The following is a 17,768-nucleotide window of genomic DNA, read 5'->3' as shown; positions in this document are numbered from 1 at the left end:
ATGGGGCGCTCTGACGTCATTCTGGAGCGCCCCGGGAGCCGCACGGACTGTAAGTATACCGCTCCCCCGCTCCCCACTACTACTATGGCAACCAGGACTTTAATAGCGTCCTGGGTGCCATAGTAACACTGAAAGCATTTGGAAGACGGTTCCGTCTTCAAATGCTTTCAGTACACTTGCGTTTTTCCGGATCCGGCAGGCACCTCCGGCAACGGAAGTGCATGCCGGATCCCAACAACGCAAGTGTGAAAGAGGCCTAAGTACAGTCTCCTAAGAAGAAACCAAAAAGACAACCCTCTGCTATAAGATGAAAAGAAGCCACTGTCCTTACATCATGACTGGTAGGGCAGTAGCAGTAGCGGTAGCAGTTCTGAAAAACTTTTCCATGTGCAGATCCTACATCTAAGCATTGGTGGTTCAGTGGTAGAATTCTCGCCTGCCACGTGGGAGGCCCGGGTTCGATTCCCGGCCAATGCAAGTATTTTTTTTTTGTTTCATGACTTACTATATGATTTTTGATATGTGAAGAATTGATCTCCTTCATGATGTAGTGTCCTATAGTAAATCCCTCCATATAGATGCTAGTGACCTTATAGACTATGTACAGGGTGTCAGGCAGACATGTCTCCACATCTGGACAGAAGATCCAGGCTCTGGGGGGAAGGGACCGGGGGGACAACTGGATTTTTTATTTTTTTTCATAATTGACTTTATTATCTGCAATTTGTCAGGAATTGTTCTCCTCTGTGATGTAGTGTCCTATAGTAAATCCCTCCATGTAAATGCTGGTGACAGTAGTCCAATCAATCATGCACCATTGTGACCATCTGAACCAGCTCATAGAAACATAGAAACATAGAAACATAGAATGTGTCGGCAGATAAGAACCATTCGGCCCATCTAGTCTGCCCAATATACTGAATACTATGGATAGCCCCCGGCCCTATCTTATATGAAGGATGGCCTTATGCCTATCCCATGCATGCTTAAACCCCTTCACTGTATTTGCAGCTACCACTTCTGCAGGAAGGCTATTCCATGCATCCACTACTCTCTCAGTAAAGTAATACTTCCTTATATTACTGTTAAACCTTTGCCCCTCTAATTTAAAACTGTGTCCTCTTGTGGTAGTTTTTCTTCTTTTAAATATGCTCTCTTCCTTTACCGAGTTGATTCCCTTTATGTATTTAAAAGTTTCTATCATATCCCCTCTGTCTCTTCTTTCTTCCAAGCTATACATATTAAGGTCCTTTAACCTTTCCTGGTAAGTTTTATCCTGCAATCCATGTACTAGTTTAGTAGCTCTTCTCTGAACTCTCTCTAGAGTATCTATATCCTTCTGGAGATATGGCCTCCAGTACTGCGCACAATACTCCAAGTGAGGTCTCACCAGTGTTCTGTACAGCGGCATAAGCACTTCACTCTTTCTACTGCTTATACCTCTCCCTATACATCCAAGCATTCTGCTGGCATTTCGTGCTGCTCTATTACATTGTCTTCCCACCTTTAAGTCTTCTGAAATAATTACTCCTAAATCCCTTTCCTCAGATACTGAGGTCAGGACTGTGTCAAATATTCTATATTCTGCCCTTGGGTTTTTACGCCCCAGGTGCATTATCTTGCACTTATCCACATTAAATTTCAGTTTCCAGAGTTCTGACCATTCTTCTAGTTTTCCTAAATCCTTTTGCATTTGGCGTTTCCCTCCAGGAACATCAACCCTGTTACATATCTTTGTGTCATCAGCAAAAAGACAAACCTTACCAGCGAGGCCTTTTGCAATATCACTTATGAAGATATTAAACAAAATCGGTCCCAGTACAGATCCCTGTGGAACCCCACTGGTAACATTACCTTGTTTTGAATGTTCTCCATTGACTACAACCCTCTGTTGTCTGTCACTCAGCCACTGCCTAATCCACTCAACAATATGGGAGTCCATGCTCAATGACTGCAGTTTATTGATAAGTCTTCTATGTGGGACAGTGTCAAAAGCCTTACTAAAATCTAGATATGCGATGTCTACTGCACCTCCACCGTCTATTATTTTATTCACCCAGTCAAAAAAATCTATAAGATTTGTTTGACATGATCTCCCTGAAGTAAACCCATGTTGTTTTTCATCTTGCAATCCATGGGATTTTAGATGTTCCACAATCCTATCCTTTAATAGGGTTTCCATTAATTTGCCTACTATTGATGTCAGACTCACTGGTCTATAGTTGCTCGATTCCTCCCTACTACCTTTCTTGTGAATGGGCACGACATTTGCCAATTTCCAATCTTCCGGGACGACTCCTGTTACTAATGATTGGTTAAATAAATCTGTTAACGGTTTTGCCAGCTCACCACTAAGCTCTTTTAATAATTTTGGGTGTATCTCATCAGGCCCCTGTGACTTATCTGTCTTCACCTTAGACAGCAAACTTAGAACATCTTCCTCTGTAAAGATACATGCATCAAACGATTTAATAGTCATTCTTTCTAGTGGAGGTCCTTCTCCTTTTTCTTTTGTAAAAACTGAACAGAAGTATTCATTAAGGCAGTCGGCTAGCCCTTTATTCTCTTCTACATACCTTCCGTCCTTTGTTTTTAATTTAGTTATTCCTTGTTTTAATTTCCTTTTTTCATTTATATATCTGAAGAATGTCTTATCCCCTTTTTTCATAGACTGAGCTAGTTTTTCTTCTGCCTGCGCTTTAGAAGTTCTTATAACTTGCTTGGCCTCTCTCTGCCTAATCTTGTAGATTTCCTTATCTTCATTGCTCTGGGTTTTTTTATAATTACAAAATGCTAGCTTTTTATTTTTAATGATTTGGGCCACTTCTGCTGAGTACCACATTGGTCTCCTCCTTTTTTTGCTTTTACTGACAAGTCTAATGCAATTTTCTGTTGCCTTCAATAATGCACCTTTTAAGTAGTCCCATTTCTCCTGGACTCCATGTAATCCGTTCCAGTCTGATAAGGACTGGAGCTCAGATCATCTTCATAGGATAGGCTTTTTGGTAGGCTCTTCTACATGTACTTCTCATGGAGAACCCATCACCAGGTGTTCAGGTCACACTCCAGAGAAGTGAGAAGGACACATGTCACCCCTCCTTCCAGCACACTACTCATCACATCAATCAGAAGGTTTTATTAGAAGACAAATAGAAGATGCCAAGCAAAAAAAAAAAAAAAAAATGAAGGTCCACAGCCACCAGATGGCTCCTGAAAGGTCTCCAGGCTAGGAGATTTCCCTTCTAAGTACAGTCTCCTAAGAAAAAAACAAAAAGAGAACCCTCTGCTATAAGATGAAAAGAAGCCACTGTCCTTACATCATGACTGGTAGGGCGGTAGCGGTAGCAGTTCCATGTGCAGCTCCTACATCCAAGCATTGGTGGTTCAGTGGTAGCATTCTCACCTGCCACGTGGGAGGCCTGGGTTTGATTCCTGGCCAATGCAGGAAATTTTTTTTGTTTCATAACTTACTATATTATTTTTGATATGTGAAGAATTGATCCCCTTCATGATGTAGTGTCCTATAGTAAATCCCTCCATGTAGATCCTGGTGACCTTATAGACTATGTACAGGGTGTCAGGCAGACATGTCTCCACATATAAACAGAAGATCCAGGCTCTGGGGAGAAGGGACGGGGGGGACAACTGGATTTTTTATTTTTTTTCATAATTGACTTTATTATCTGCAATTTGTCAGGAATTGATCTCCTCTGTGATGTAGTGTCCTATAGTAAATCCCTCCATGCAAATGCTGGTGACAGTAGTCCAATCAATCATGCACCATTGTGACCATCTGAACCAGCTCAGATCATCTTCATAGGATAGACTTTCTGGTAGGCTCTTCTACATGTACTTCTCATGGAGAACCCATCACCAGGTGTTCAGGTCACACTCCAGAGAAGTGAGAAGGACACATGTCACACCTCCTTCCAGCACACTCCTCATCACATCAATCAGAAGGTTTTATTAGAAGACAAATGGAAGATGCCAAGCAAAAAAAAAAAAAAAAAACTAAAGGTCCACAGCCACCAGATGGCTCCTGGAAGGTCTCCAGGCTAGGAGATCTCCCTTCTAAGTACAGTCTTCTAAGAAGAAACCAAAAAGACAACCCTCTGCTATAAGATAAAAAGAATCCACTGTCCTTACATCATGACCAGTAGGGCTTTAGCAGTTCTGAAAAACTTTTCCATGTGCAGCTCTTTCATCTAAGCATTGGTGGTTCAGTGGTAGAATTCTCGCCTGCCACGCGGGAGGCCCGGGTTCGATTCCCGGCCAATGCAGGATGATTTTTTTGTTTCATAACTTACAATATTATTTTTGAAGTGTGAAGAATTGATCTCCTTCATGATGTAGTGTCCTATAGTAAATTCCTCCATGTAGATCCTGGTGACCTTATAGACTATGTACAGGGTGTCAGGCAGACATGTCTCCACATCTGGACAGAAGATCCAGACTCTAGGAAGGGGGAAGGGGGAAGGGGGGGACTGCATTTTTTTTTTTTGTTCGTAATTGACTTTATTATCTGCAATTTGTCAGGAATTGTTCTCCTCTGTGATGTAGTGTCCTATAGTAAATCCCTCCATGCAAATGCTGGTGACAGTAGTCCAATCAATCAATCAATACACCATTGTGACCATCTGAACCAGCTCAGATCATCTTCATAGGATAGACTTTCCGGTAGGCTCTTCTACATGTACTTCTCATGGAGAACCCATCACCAGGTGTTCAGGTCACACTCCAGAGAAGTGAGAAGGACACAAGCTCACACCTCCCTCCAGCACACTCCTCATCACATCAATCAGAAGGTTTTATTAGAAGACAAATGGAAGATGCCGCACCTGAGGGGTTAATTGTGCGTATCATAGCCCCCTGTAAGAGATCAGGTGCTGCCAGGCAGCAGGGGCCAGACCCCCCTCCCTCCCCAGTTTTAAATTCATTGGTGGCCAGTGTGGCCCCCCCTCCCTCCCTCCCCAGTATTAAATTCATTCGTGGCCAGTGTGGCCTCCCCTCTCCCCCCCCTAATTAAAAATCACCCCTCCCCCCATCATTGGTGGCAGCGGAAAGTTCCGATCGGAGTCCCAGTTTAATCGCTGTGGCTCCGATCGGTTACCATGGCAGCCAAGACGCTACTGCAATCCTGGCTGCCATGGTTACTTAGCAATTTTAGAAGCATTATACTTACCTGCGCTGTCTGTGGCCGGCCGGTCGCTCCTCTTACTGGTAAGTGACAGGTCTGTGCTATAAGCAATGCCGCACAGACCTTTCACTTACCAGTAAGAGGAGCGACCGGGCGGACACAGACAGCGCAGGTAAGTATAATGCTTTTAAAATTGCTAAGTAACCATGGCAGCCAGGACTGCAGTAGCGTCTTGGCTGCCATGGTAACCCATCGGAGCCCCAGAGATTAAACTGGGACTCCGATCGGAACTCTCCGCTGCCACCAATGATGGGGGGGGTGATTTTAATTAGGGGTGGGAGAGGGGAGGCCGCACTGGCCACCAATGAATTTAATACTGGGGAGGGAGGGGGGGCCGCACTGGCCACCAATGAATTTAATACTGCGGAGGGAGGGGGGCCCGCACTGGCCACCAATGAATTTAATACTGGGGAGGGAGGGGGGCCGCACTGGCCACCAATGAATTTAAAACTGGGGAGGGAGGGGGGTCTGGCCCCTGCTGCCTGGCAGCACCTGATCTCTTAGAGGGGGCTATGATACGCACAATTAACCCCTCAGGTGCGGCACCTGAGGAGTTAATTGTGCGGATCACAGCCCCCTGTAAGAGATCAGGTGCTGCCAGGCAGCAGGGGGCAGTTATGTACACAGTTCTTAGTATATTCTAACTTGAAGCATCCCCATCACTATGGGAACGCCTCTGTGTTAGAATATACTGTCGGATCTGAGTTTTCACGATCTAACTCAAATCCGATGGTATATTCTAACATAGAGGCGTTCCCATGGTGATGGGGACGCTTCAAGTTAAAATATACCATCGGATTGGAGAAAACTCAGATCTGATGGTATATTAATAGGGACTCCTGACTTTACATTGAAAGTCAATGGGGGACGGATCCGTTTGCAATTGCACCATATTGTGTCAACGTCAAACGGATCCGTCCCCATTGACTTGCATTGTAAGTCAGGACAGATCCGTTTGGCTCCGCACAGGCCAGGCGGACACCAAAACGCTGCAAGCTGCGTTTTGGTGTCCGCCTCCAGAGCGGAAGAGGGGCGGAACGGAGCCAAACTGATGCATTCTGAACAGATACTTATCCATTCAGAATGCATTGGGGATGAACGGATCACTTCGGGGGCGCTTGTGAGAGCCTTCAAATGGATCCTAAGAAGAAACCAAAAAGACAACCCTCTGCTATAAGATAAAAAGAAGCCACTGTCCTTACATCATGACCAGTAGGGCTTTAGCAGTTCTGAAAATCTTTTCCATGTGCAGCTCTCTCATCCAAGCATTGGTGGTTCAGTGGTAGAATTCTCGCCTGCCACGCGGGAGGCCCGGGTTCGATTCCCGGCCAATGCAGGAGGTTTTTTTTTTGTTTATGTCTTACTATATTATTTTTGATATGTGAAGAATTTATCTCCTTCATGATGTAGTGTCCTATAGTAAATCCCTCCATGTAGATGCCAGTGATCTTATAGACTATGTACAGGGTGACACATCTGGTCTCCACATCTGGACAGAAGATCCAGGCTCTAGGGTCCAGGCTCTAGGGGGGAACTCAATTTTTTTACATTTTATTTCATAATTGACCTTATTATCTTCAATTTGTCAGGAATTGATCTCCTCTGTGATATAGTGTCCTATAGTAAATCCCTCCATGCAAATGCTCATGACAGTAGTTCAATCAATCATACACCATTGTGACCATCTGTGTGTCAGATCATCTTCATAGGATAGACTTTCTGGTAGGCTCTTCGACATGTACTTCTCATGGAGAACCCATCACCAGGTGTTCAGGTCACACTCCAGAGAAGTGAGAAGGACACATGTCACACCTCCTTCCAGCACACTCCTCATCACATCAATCAGAAGGTTTTATTAGAAGACCATTCATTCCATCATCAGCAGAAGAGCTGGAAAACTTGTTTTGAAGAAGTTTTGAAAAAGTTTTGCTAAGGAAGGTTAAATACCGAAGCATTGGTGGTTCAGTGGTAGAATTCTCGCCTGCCACGCGGGAGGCCCGGGTTCGATTCCCGGCCAATGCAGGAAGTTTATTTTTAATTTTTTTTTTAAAATAATTTATTTGATTATCTGTAATTTATCAGGAATTGATCTCCTCCATAATGGAATAAATAATGGAATAAATCCCCATATAGATGCTGGTGAACGTGTAGACTATGTTCAGGGTGTCAGTCAGACATTTCTCCACATCTGGACAGAAGATCTTGGCTCTGAGTTTTTTTTTTTTTTTTCAAACTGAAATTCAGAGAATTTCCTTTTCAGCAGCTGCTGGGAATATTTCACACCGCAATTTCCCCTTATTTTACAAATCCTATGTACATTGAATGAGGAGGTCACAACGTGTAGAAGAAATAATGGGAAAAATAAACTGAAAAAAAACCAATAATTTATTTGGGTACAGTCAGTATATAAAGGCCGAATTATTATCTGTGTCACACAACGTGGACGACTTTTATTACACAATGAAGTCCAGATGTCCGCCTAGGACACGCACCAGGAGGCCCCCGGAGACGATTGTCTTCAGGTCTGTCAAGTAGTTTGTGCCCCCTGAACGTCCACACAGAAAAATGATGGTGTGAATTGGTCATTTTTGGTCATTTTTACGGCCAGATCTCCTGGAAATCAATGGGATTGTTTTTAACGGCCTGTGGGACAGGAGTGCGCCCATCTAATGGCCGTTGAAAAGGGTACACTTGGGGAAAATCCATTCAGGGGTTAAAAAAAAACACAGGGACACTCGCTTGTCACTGGAGGCAGAAGGACCTGTGCTCGCAGCTTGATGACATCATCATCATCATGGGAGCACCAGGTCCTGCTACCTCCAGTGAGTAGTGAGTGTCCTCATGTGTGCAAGCCGATTAATAGCATTAATAATACTGGTGGCACTAATTAATAATACTGGGAGCCACTATTGGGAGCATTAATAATACTGGAAGTCACTAATGGGGGCAATAATAATACTGGTGGCAGTATTGGGAGTATTAATAATACTGGCGACACTAATAGGAGCATTAATAATACTGGAAGTTGCTAATGGGAGCATTAATAATACTGGAAGTCACTAATGGGGGCAATAATAATACTGGTGGCAGTATTGGGAGTATTAATAATACTGGCGACACTAATAGGAGCATTAATAATACTGGAAGTTGCTAATGGGAGCATTAATAATACTGGTGGCTCTAATGAGGCCAATAATAATACTGGGGGAGGCCACTGATGGGAACATTAATAATACTAGGGGCCACTAATGAGGGTATTAATAATAACAGAGGCCACAAATGGGGACATTAATAATACTGGGGGGGGGAGTAATGAGGCAATAATAATACTAGGCGAGGCCACTAATGGGAACATTAATAATACTGGGGGGGGGGAGTAATGAGGCATTAATAACACTGGGAAGGGGGGAGTAATGAGGCATTAATAATACTGGGGGGGGAGTAATTAGGCATTAATAACACTGTGGGGGGGAGTAATGAGGCATTAATAACACTGGGGAGGGGGAGGGAGTAATTAGGCATTAATAACACTGGGGGGGGGGGGAGTAATGAGGCATTAATAGTACTGAAAGCCACTTATAGTGGCATTCTTTATATTGAGATCCTCTCCCGGATATCAAAACTGGACAGGAAAAGCCTAATACTGGGGAGATACTAAGGGGACATTAATAATATGGGGGCCAATAATGGGTGCAATAATAATAAGGGGGCAATAATGGAGCATTAATAATACAAGGGCCACTAATGGGGACATTAATAATATGGGGGCATAAATGGGGGCATTAGTAATACTGGGGGTCAATAATGTGGCATTAATAATATAGGGGGCAATAATGTGGCATAGGGTCCACTAATGGGGGCATTAATAATACTGGGGCAATAATGAGGGCACTAATAATACGGGGGGCAATAATGGGGGCATTAATAATACGGGGGCAATAATGGGGGCATTAATAATACGGGGCAATAATGGAGCATTAATAATATAGGGGGCACTAATGGGGCATTAATAATATGGTGAGCAATAATGGGGCATTAATAATAGTGGGGGGCAATAATAATACGGGGGCAATAATGGGGGCATTAATAATATGGGGGGCACTAATGGGGCATTAATAATATGGTGAGCAATAATGGGGCATTAATAATAGTGGGGGGCAATAATAATACGGGGGCAATAATGGGCATTAATAATATGGGGGGCAATAATGGGGAATGGATAATACTAGGGGCCAATAATGGGGGCATAAATAATTTGGGGGGCAATAATGGGGCATTACTAGTACTGGAAGGGTACTAAGGAGACTTTAATGATACTGGGGTGACTATTGGGGGCATTTGATGTCCAGAGGGGCATTATGTATACTGAGGGCAGTGCAGAGGTTGAGATTAAAAAAAAAAAGCCAATTGAATTCATCTGTTTTTAACGGGCGGAAAATGGCTGCACAAACGGTTGAGACTTGGCCATGAAAGGTGTCCGTTTTCAACCAATGTTTTTGTCGTGTGAATGTGCCCTTACGGTTTGGCTACGCGGCGATCTTGGTCACACGACTTACACATTTGCTGTGACGCAGAGTCTCAAGTAATATAACAGTATTTTTTGTGATTCTTGGGTCACGGTCACGGCACACGTGTGAGTTGTCCTCCGACCCCATTCATTTCTATGTTAGGACTGCGACAGCTGTCACATGACCAAGGTCGTTGTGTAGCCGAACCCTAATGGCCCGTACACACGGTGGGTTTTACAATGTTGCCTCCCGTTGAGATATATGGGGGGCAGAAAAGACACAGCCGAGGGCAAGTTTTTTGGCAAAATTTCCTCTCAGCTGTCCACGCTAAAATTACGCTGGAAAACCTGCTATGTGAATGGGTCCTAAAGGTCCTTCAGCCACCAGATGACTACTGGAATGTCTCCAGGCTAGGACATCTTCTGACAACAATAGACAGCCCTCTACTAGAAGATAACAGGCAGGTTCTGTCCTTGTGAATGTTTTGAGGTTTTATGAACTTTCATTGCATACCCAAGCATTGGTGGTTCAGTGGTGGAAATCTTGCCTGCCACGCGGGAGGCCCGGCTTTGATTCCTGGCTAATGCATGGTCTAAGCTTTTTATTAATAATATAATTGTACTTTTATAGTATGATTTAAATGTGATCCCCTTCATTGTCCTGTGTGGTTTAGACCATGTATGTGCACAGCACAGTCAGTGTCAGGCTCCTTATACATGGAGTTCTCCTCAGTTCTCCACATCATCACATTCACCCAGACACATCTGTGCAGAAGATCCTGGTACTAGTATTTTTTCTTAAAGTGAAATTCAGAGATTTTCATTTTGAGCAGCTGGTGGGAATATTTTACACTGTAATTATCCCTTATTTTATAAACCACAGCCTGGTTTATAAATTGAGGTGGTTCAGAACGTGCAGAATGAATGTTCCTTAAAGGAATTGTCCATGTCATTTGTTTTTATTTCTGAAAACTGCCTGGGGCCTGGTAGAATAATAAAAAATCTTTCCACTCACCGGCCCAGGTTCTTCTAATTCAGTGCCACCACTCCCCCCGAAACCCAAAAGCCCCGACCTCCCACAGACTACGTATAGTTGTGGCTGCTGTAGTGAGGTACTGTACCTCATGGAGGCCAGTGATTGGCTACAGGGGTACACAGGACTACCTCTTGAAGCTCATCAAGAGAATGCCAAGAGTGTGCAAAGCAGTAATCAAAGCAAAAGGTGGCTACTTTGAAGAACCTAGAATATGACATATTTTCAATTGTTTCACACTTGTTTGTTATGTATATAATTCCACATGTGTTAATTCATAGTTTTGATGCCTTCAGTGTGAATCTACAATTTTCATAGTCATGAAAATAAAGAAAACTCTTTGAATGAGAAGGTGTGTCCAAACTTTTGGTCTGTACTGTATGTATGGAAGGAATGTACAGTATAAGGAAGTATTGCTTCTAGTGGAAAATATGGAGCCTGCATGGCAGCACATGGACGCTGTACAGCTGCGTAAGACATTGATTATCGGTGATGGTCTGATGGCCATTGGATGTTTTCTAACTAGCCCATATGCAATCCAAAAAAACTCACCCTCACCTCCTGTCTTGGAGCTAGGTCTTCTTTGTGAAGGAGACTGGAAGGATGGGACCTTTGACAGTCACATCTCCTCAGAACATTTATGAGAGATCAAAGCTTTCCCAAGTGAGAAGGACGCGAGAAGGACATCAGATGGACACACTTCAAGACACCTTGGCCTAAAGTCATTTCGACACCACGTGGAGGTCTGCTCATCATTAACACTTTCATGTGACTGTCACTCTGGATCCTGGGAACAAGTCTCCCGTGCCAGTCACATATATTGAGATTCAGTACAGCAGGCCCTTGATTTGGAAAACCTAGAAACCTTGATGTCTCCAAGGACCAGTGGTCAAACTGAATGCACAATACAAAAATCTGAAGATCATTTTGTAGATTTAGAAAATTCTCTAGTTTTGATATTTTCCGGCAAGTCAGTGGGTGCTAGGCAGAGGTGGGACATGACATTTTTTGGCACCAATGCCCCACCCACCTACCATGTGCCATCAATATTACTGGCACCTTCTTATCAGCATAGGCACTTTTTGGCACCAGGTCATAGGTGTCACTACTAGCGCTACACCACAGAGCCCAGGAGCTATGACCGATCATCAAGAAATGAGGATCAGGATTTTAACAGGCCCGATTCTTCGTTCGAACTTCTCACAGGAAATAAGCTGCTACCAGAGGTGTCTGACAGTAGATTATACCCTCTGCCCAATACAATAAACATTTAGCATGCATAGTCAATTGAGTGCGTTCATTATTTCAACTGTATGGAAAACATTATAAATAGCTTTAGGTTGACAATAAACTGATAGATTCCAGTATGGTCCCATCAGTTTATCAGGGTACTCAGAAGTTTGCTATGATGTGTCACCTCAACATCACCACTCAAGGACTTGGAAAGTAAGCTGTCCAAAGATTTAATTCATTGTTGCTCAGCTTGCCCAGCCTCCAGATCTTCCATGTCTGACTATCATGAGATAAATATGGAGGCTTTAGAGATCCAAAAGTGTACGCTCATGGAATATTTTTTCAAGCAACCATCTGAAATTTTAACCTAACCTTGTGTCGATGACCAACGTTACTCAAGATTGATACTTTCAAATGAGTTCCTATGGCTTTTGTAAACCCTTTGGTATTTCAAAAAGTCACTTTTTGTTCTCATGATCTACTTTCTAACATGTGCTTTGGTCACACTTCAAGAAAGTATAGAAAGGTGTAATGAGACTGGAGAGGTGAAACACACGCATGATACGCAATTCTTCGACTTGTTGTAAGGTTTTATGGCACCCCGCAAAATGGAGCAGAAAGGAAGCAAAGTGGTATGAAGGCGCACAGATGTTCAAGGCGCTTCCATAAGAGCTAGCCAAACTAGGTGCACTATTTACCATATATGTCTATGTGGGAAAATAAGACTGGAAACCACTAGAGGTGCTACAAAAAGGCATATTATGGATTGTGACTTTACTATTAAATGAAGGGGTCCTATTTAATAGGCAATAAAATACAAACATTGGGCCTATTCATATCACAGGCCTCAGTCTTTTGTCTCTGCTAGAGCTAAACATATAAGCTTGTGAGAAGGTTCCTTGCACATATGTCAAATGTATCCACAGGTGCTCATTTGACTGATGAAGACCTAAAGAGTGTCCTTCTGGCCTTCAATGAGCTACTGTATGTTGGTATACCATTTTCCTCTCTACAGAATAGCTCAGCATATTTTTTTTAACACGGGATGCTATGAACGAAGTGTCTCACTGCTTGTCTACATGGTAACATACATGGGAGGCATCTGTTGGAGATATATGTTGTGAAATTCTCCCATGGCATACCTCCAAAGCACACTGCAGTGTGAATAAACCATTTTGCGTAGAAGATTAAAGGGGTATTCTGTTAATTTTAAGTTATCCCATAAGAGCAGCCATATGCTTACTCCCATGCTTTATGGAAACTTAAGCTAGAAAGGAGAGAAGGTGGGGTGGGTATCTGGAGAAAAATGGATGGAGGGCAAAGTTAAGGATGGATTTGATTTGTAAGTATGTTTGAGACAAGCAGCCCACCTAGCCCCAATTCATCTTCACCTCTCCTCCTGCTTGTCCTGTTTATAGAAATTTATATTCATGTAATTTATGCAAGTCTCTGTTTTGACTATGAAAAGAAAAGGAACTTCACTTTCATGGCAGCCAATGTCAGCCAACCCCTGCTAATGCAACTTTTGACTTAAATGTGGGATACACTATGGGAACATACTCTATGACACCTCTGAAGGACCTGTTGGTAGAACATCAAAGCCTCTGTGGAAGTGTGAGAGATACCAAAAGGCAGCAGGACAATTTTGGCACAATGACTTTATCTCTTCCCAGGCACACTGCATTGCAATAAAAAGGTGACAAAAGCTTAGCAATTGTCATGTCCATGTCAACTTCACACTCTTCTCCGGGAAATACTCTTTTCCATGGTTCTCAGAGACCAAGACAGATGTCAAAAGTCCACTAGTCAAGAATGATGATCTCCACCCAAGATAATGCTTATAGCAGAGATATTTCTATGCAAAATGTTCTTATGGTCAATGGAAACAGTTAAGAATGTGCAGATGGGCAATTAGGACAACAGCTCCCTGTGAGCAACTGGAAGATGATAGGACCTTGTAGTGGCCCATGTCTGAAGGTTATATTAAATTCCATTAATCTGGAAAACGTTACTTTCGTGATCTATGATAAGTCATAACCATAACCTAGCCAACCAGCCAAGAAACTTCTAATCAGCTTATCAGCTTGTGGTTACAAGTTCTTCCTATCCCTCCTCCCCCACATGGTCCATTCAAACCCCAATAATGCAATTCAATGGAGTTGTGTATGTGTACATTATGATATTTTGATGCATTTAGACATGAAAACAAGTGTTTGGAATCCGACTTGTGGGCAAGCTTGTGCAGGGTACATCTTGTAGCCTGGCCTTTTTCTTCTGTCACACTCAGTAGAGGAATGGGAAAGTGTCAGCAGAACACAGAGGTGTGAGGAGAACAATTCTGCACCTCGTGCCTCATTCACAGCTTCCTTGATATGGATATTCTGTCTACTCTACTTTTTTATTGAAAGCCCAAGATCATGCAAGGTGAATCACAGAAGATAAAGTATTTCACAAAAAGGCAATTCCCAATCTTCTGTTTCATAAAGCCCTACACGAGTAGTGGACTAAGACTTGCTATACTTCTGAGATAACTGGCAAGGCTTCCTGTTTCCCAGTTTCTGCCTCTGGACTAGATTCCTATACAGAGGGAAAAGCTAAAATGCTGGGTGGTAAATTGCATGTGGATGAGGGATCTAGAGTTCACCACCCTGAGACTGCTTAGTTTTTATTAAGGGGGTCCTCGCACCAAAATGCGCCCACTCTACTCGTATTGGGGTATTTTTGAATGGTTCTTATCAAATGTAAATTTGTGGGTGTCCACCTTAGATGGCAATTGAAGACTCGGCGGAGGTGTAGAAAATAGGTCCCTTTACCAAAAAAGACAATATGTCCTGCTTGAAGAGGTGCTCATTAGTACATATGGTGTGCTATATCCATTCCAGTTGACACCTAGGGGGAACTTTTAGTGTGGTTGTGCCCACTAGTCAGATTTTGACATAGGAGCCTGTCTCGGGGAGATTCAGCCACCACCTACAGTTATCATCTCCACCTTTATATAGACATCACCAGAAGGGTTCTGTATGATCTACAATGGAGGGTTGCTCTGGCGGCCTTTAGCTATCTGGCACTTGGCAGACCTATCTGAGCTCTAGTTCACCATGGCTTCCCCTGGCAAAATTAGAAGTTTGTCGAGGGTATTAAAAGCTGGATCTATATCATAAGGGGTCTGATTTTGGAGATCAGAGATTTCTCATGTTGTAAAATCTCATCTTTTTTCGTCTACATCAGCCAAGCACCGAACACAGGTTAGCTGGTCACTAATAATCAAGCTAATGTGTATAGTCACCTTTAGATTTTCCACCAGGTGCCTCTATGATGTCCTCACGTCTCACCCACTTCTCCACCTCTGGTATCTTGTGGTCACACTTTCACAGATAAGTGATATAAAGATGGAAAGGTGACAAGAAAGTCATTCACATTGACCGGTAAGAATAGATCCTCCCAGACTCCTGTCTAAGTATCTCCAATATCAGAATGGCTTCTGGGGGCCTCCTGTCTTTCACCTTTCTTCAAGGGCCTTTTAGTGTTATACCACAAGGACAGTTACCCGTCTGGAAAAATGAGAAATTCCATTATGTCAATCAAGTTCGGTGACAGATTGATCGGTTAAAGGGATTGTTCATCCCTGGTGGTCTTTTGAACAGACCCCATCAACATGGCTGGACCTAGGAATCATACTTAAATAATTTGGGTGACCATGTGACCAAGAGACATGACACATGGGGGACACGTCACCTGCTGTGGCCAGTAATTGGCTGCAGAGGCCACGTGACCTGCGTTAAACCGGATGCTGACACACCGGAGAGCTGCAGTAGCGATAAGGGAGCGGTGGGGATTAGGTAAGTATGATTCCCTCCACATGTCTAGCCATATTGGCGGAGGGGCGGCTGCTCAAAAGGTCCATGGGGGGTAGGCAACCCCTTTAAGGCTAGTTTCACACTGCCGGCATAGTTCTGTGCTGGAGCAGCCTGCCGCAGCTATCTCGGTCTCCCGTTACTGGAGTGCCCGCTGGCCCCATTGACCGTAATGGTGTCTGGTGGAGATGAGGTGGATATGTGGCGGGATTTGTCCGGCCAAATCCCGGTTTGTCCAGCTACCTACTAAATGTTACTAGGGCCCCATGCACGTTACTTTATTTTTGGTCTGCATATCATCCGAAATTTCTGCTGTTTGGATGCGGACCCATTTATTTCATTGGGGCTGCAAAAAATGTGGACAGCACAGCGCGCGCTGTCCGCATCCGTTCCACCCGAGACGCGTGGAACGGGAAAATACGTAACGAGCACAGCTGGTATCTGCAAAACGGATACGGTGGTGTGCATAGGGCCTGATGCTTAGAATAGTATTAAAGAAATAATAGCCACCGATATCCCGTTACAGTAATCTGACCCCCAGAAACGGACAAGTGACCGCCGCAGCCAATCGCTGGCTTTACATGTCAAGAACACTGACGTCACGGCCACAAACTGACCGCATCAGTCACATGTCCATGTGGACATGTCATCTCTGGAGCCAACGATACAGAGTCTGATGGGTGGGAGGGTTGCAGGATAAGGTGGCGATTAACTTCTTTTTTTTTTCTAATTTTTTACTATTTTGTAGCATTCTAAGCATTTTTCAAAACCCGTCCAAACTATTCATTAATTTTATTATTAAATATATATATTAGTCCATAAATATATAGTCAGCCTAAATGAGAACATCTCATACAATAATGAAGTTGTAACGGGGTGCCGAAGGCGCACTCGGTCTCCCATCAGCCGCAGACCTGCTGCTTAGCTTCGGGAGCGAGGATTTGTGTTTGACCTCGTTCCCAGGGCAGCTTTACTAGCTGGGAGGCTCCCTGCTCCTAAGTCTGCCTTGAGCGCCGAGCTGATCACTCGGTGCTCGACTGGTTGGTCTGTCGGTCATGTGATGCTGGCCACGTCACATGACCCTCACTCCCCACTATAAATACAGGCGGCCTGCTGGCCACAGGTTGCCTGTTAATTTTAGGTATCTGGTGATTGTTTTGTTCCTGCATACTTACCTGATCCTGTGTTCCCTGACGATTCTCTGCCTGCTCCTCCTGTACTGCGCATCTCTCCTGGTATCCTGACCCCGGCTTCCACCTGACAATTCTTTGTGGACTCCTGTTGTACTTCGTTTCTCTCCTGGTTTTTGACCTCGGCTTTCCCTGACTATTCTCTGCTCATTCCTTAGTACTGCGTAGCTCTCTAGGTATTGACCCGGTCCGTTCACGTTCCGTTATTTGTCTTGTCTGTCTTCCCAGCACGTATCCTAAGTTAGGGACTGCCGTCTAGTTGTCCCCTGTCATTAGGACTTGCGAGGCAGATAGGCAGGGCCAGGGGTGAGGGTGGAGCGCAGTGGTCACTATCCTCCCCCCCCCCCTGTGTGTGTGTACGTTACCGTCACAGAAGTCCTCACGCTGCAGACACCTGTGAGAGCTGAATACACAAGAGCGAGCCCCAGGAAACAGCTGAGCATTGGTGGTTCAGTGGTAGAATTCTCGCCTGCCACGCGGGAGGCCCGGGTTCGATTCCCGGCCAATGCAGGAAGTCTTTTTTTCTCCCCCCATTGCTGCAGAGATGTATTTCTGTGGGAGAAGCACGGAAATCATTCCCTCTACTTAAAGGGACACTGACAGGGCCAATAAGCATATTGAGGTATATATATGGCAGTACAGGTCTTATAATGGGTATTACAATCATCTAAGTATCCCCCCTGTCCACATTATACATACAGTAAACTTAAGTTTTATAACCTGCTCCAACGGTCTTCAATCTGCCCAAGGGGCG

General features: G+C 44.0%; 5 non-coding genes across 5 annotated transcripts; all 5 read left to right on the top strand.

Moving 5' to 3' along the window:
• Positions 1-406: 406 nt before the first annotated feature.
• On the top strand, positions 407-477 carry TRNAG-GCC. Its single transcript has one exon. It is a non-coding gene; the product is annotated as a tRNA-Gly (tRNA).
• Positions 478-4,209: 3,732 nt separating this feature from the next.
• Positions 4,210-4,280, top strand: TRNAG-GCC. Its single transcript has one exon. It is a non-coding gene; the product is annotated as a tRNA-Gly (tRNA).
• Positions 4,281-6,462: 2,182 nt separating this feature from the next.
• On the top strand, positions 6,463-6,533 carry TRNAG-GCC. Its single transcript has one exon. It is a non-coding gene; the product is annotated as a tRNA-Gly (tRNA).
• Positions 6,534-7,148: 615 nt separating this feature from the next.
• TRNAG-GCC lies at positions 7,149-7,219 on the top strand. Its single transcript has one exon. It is a non-coding gene; the product is annotated as a tRNA-Gly (tRNA).
• Positions 7,220-17,453: 10,234 nt separating this feature from the next.
• Positions 17,454-17,524, top strand: TRNAG-GCC. The gene has a single exon. It is a non-coding gene; the product is annotated as a tRNA-Gly (tRNA).
• The last annotated feature ends 244 nt before the right edge of the window (positions 17,525-17,768 follow it).

The sequence above is a fragment of the Bufo bufo genome, chromosome 1, assembly GCF_905171765.1.
Source record: "Bufo bufo chromosome 1, aBufBuf1.1, whole genome shotgun sequence".
Taxonomy (NCBI): Eukaryota; Metazoa; Chordata; class Amphibia; order Anura; family Bufonidae; genus Bufo; species Bufo bufo.
Note: the sequence above shows the minus strand (reverse complement) of the source record. Positions and strands in the feature narration are given on the sequence as shown.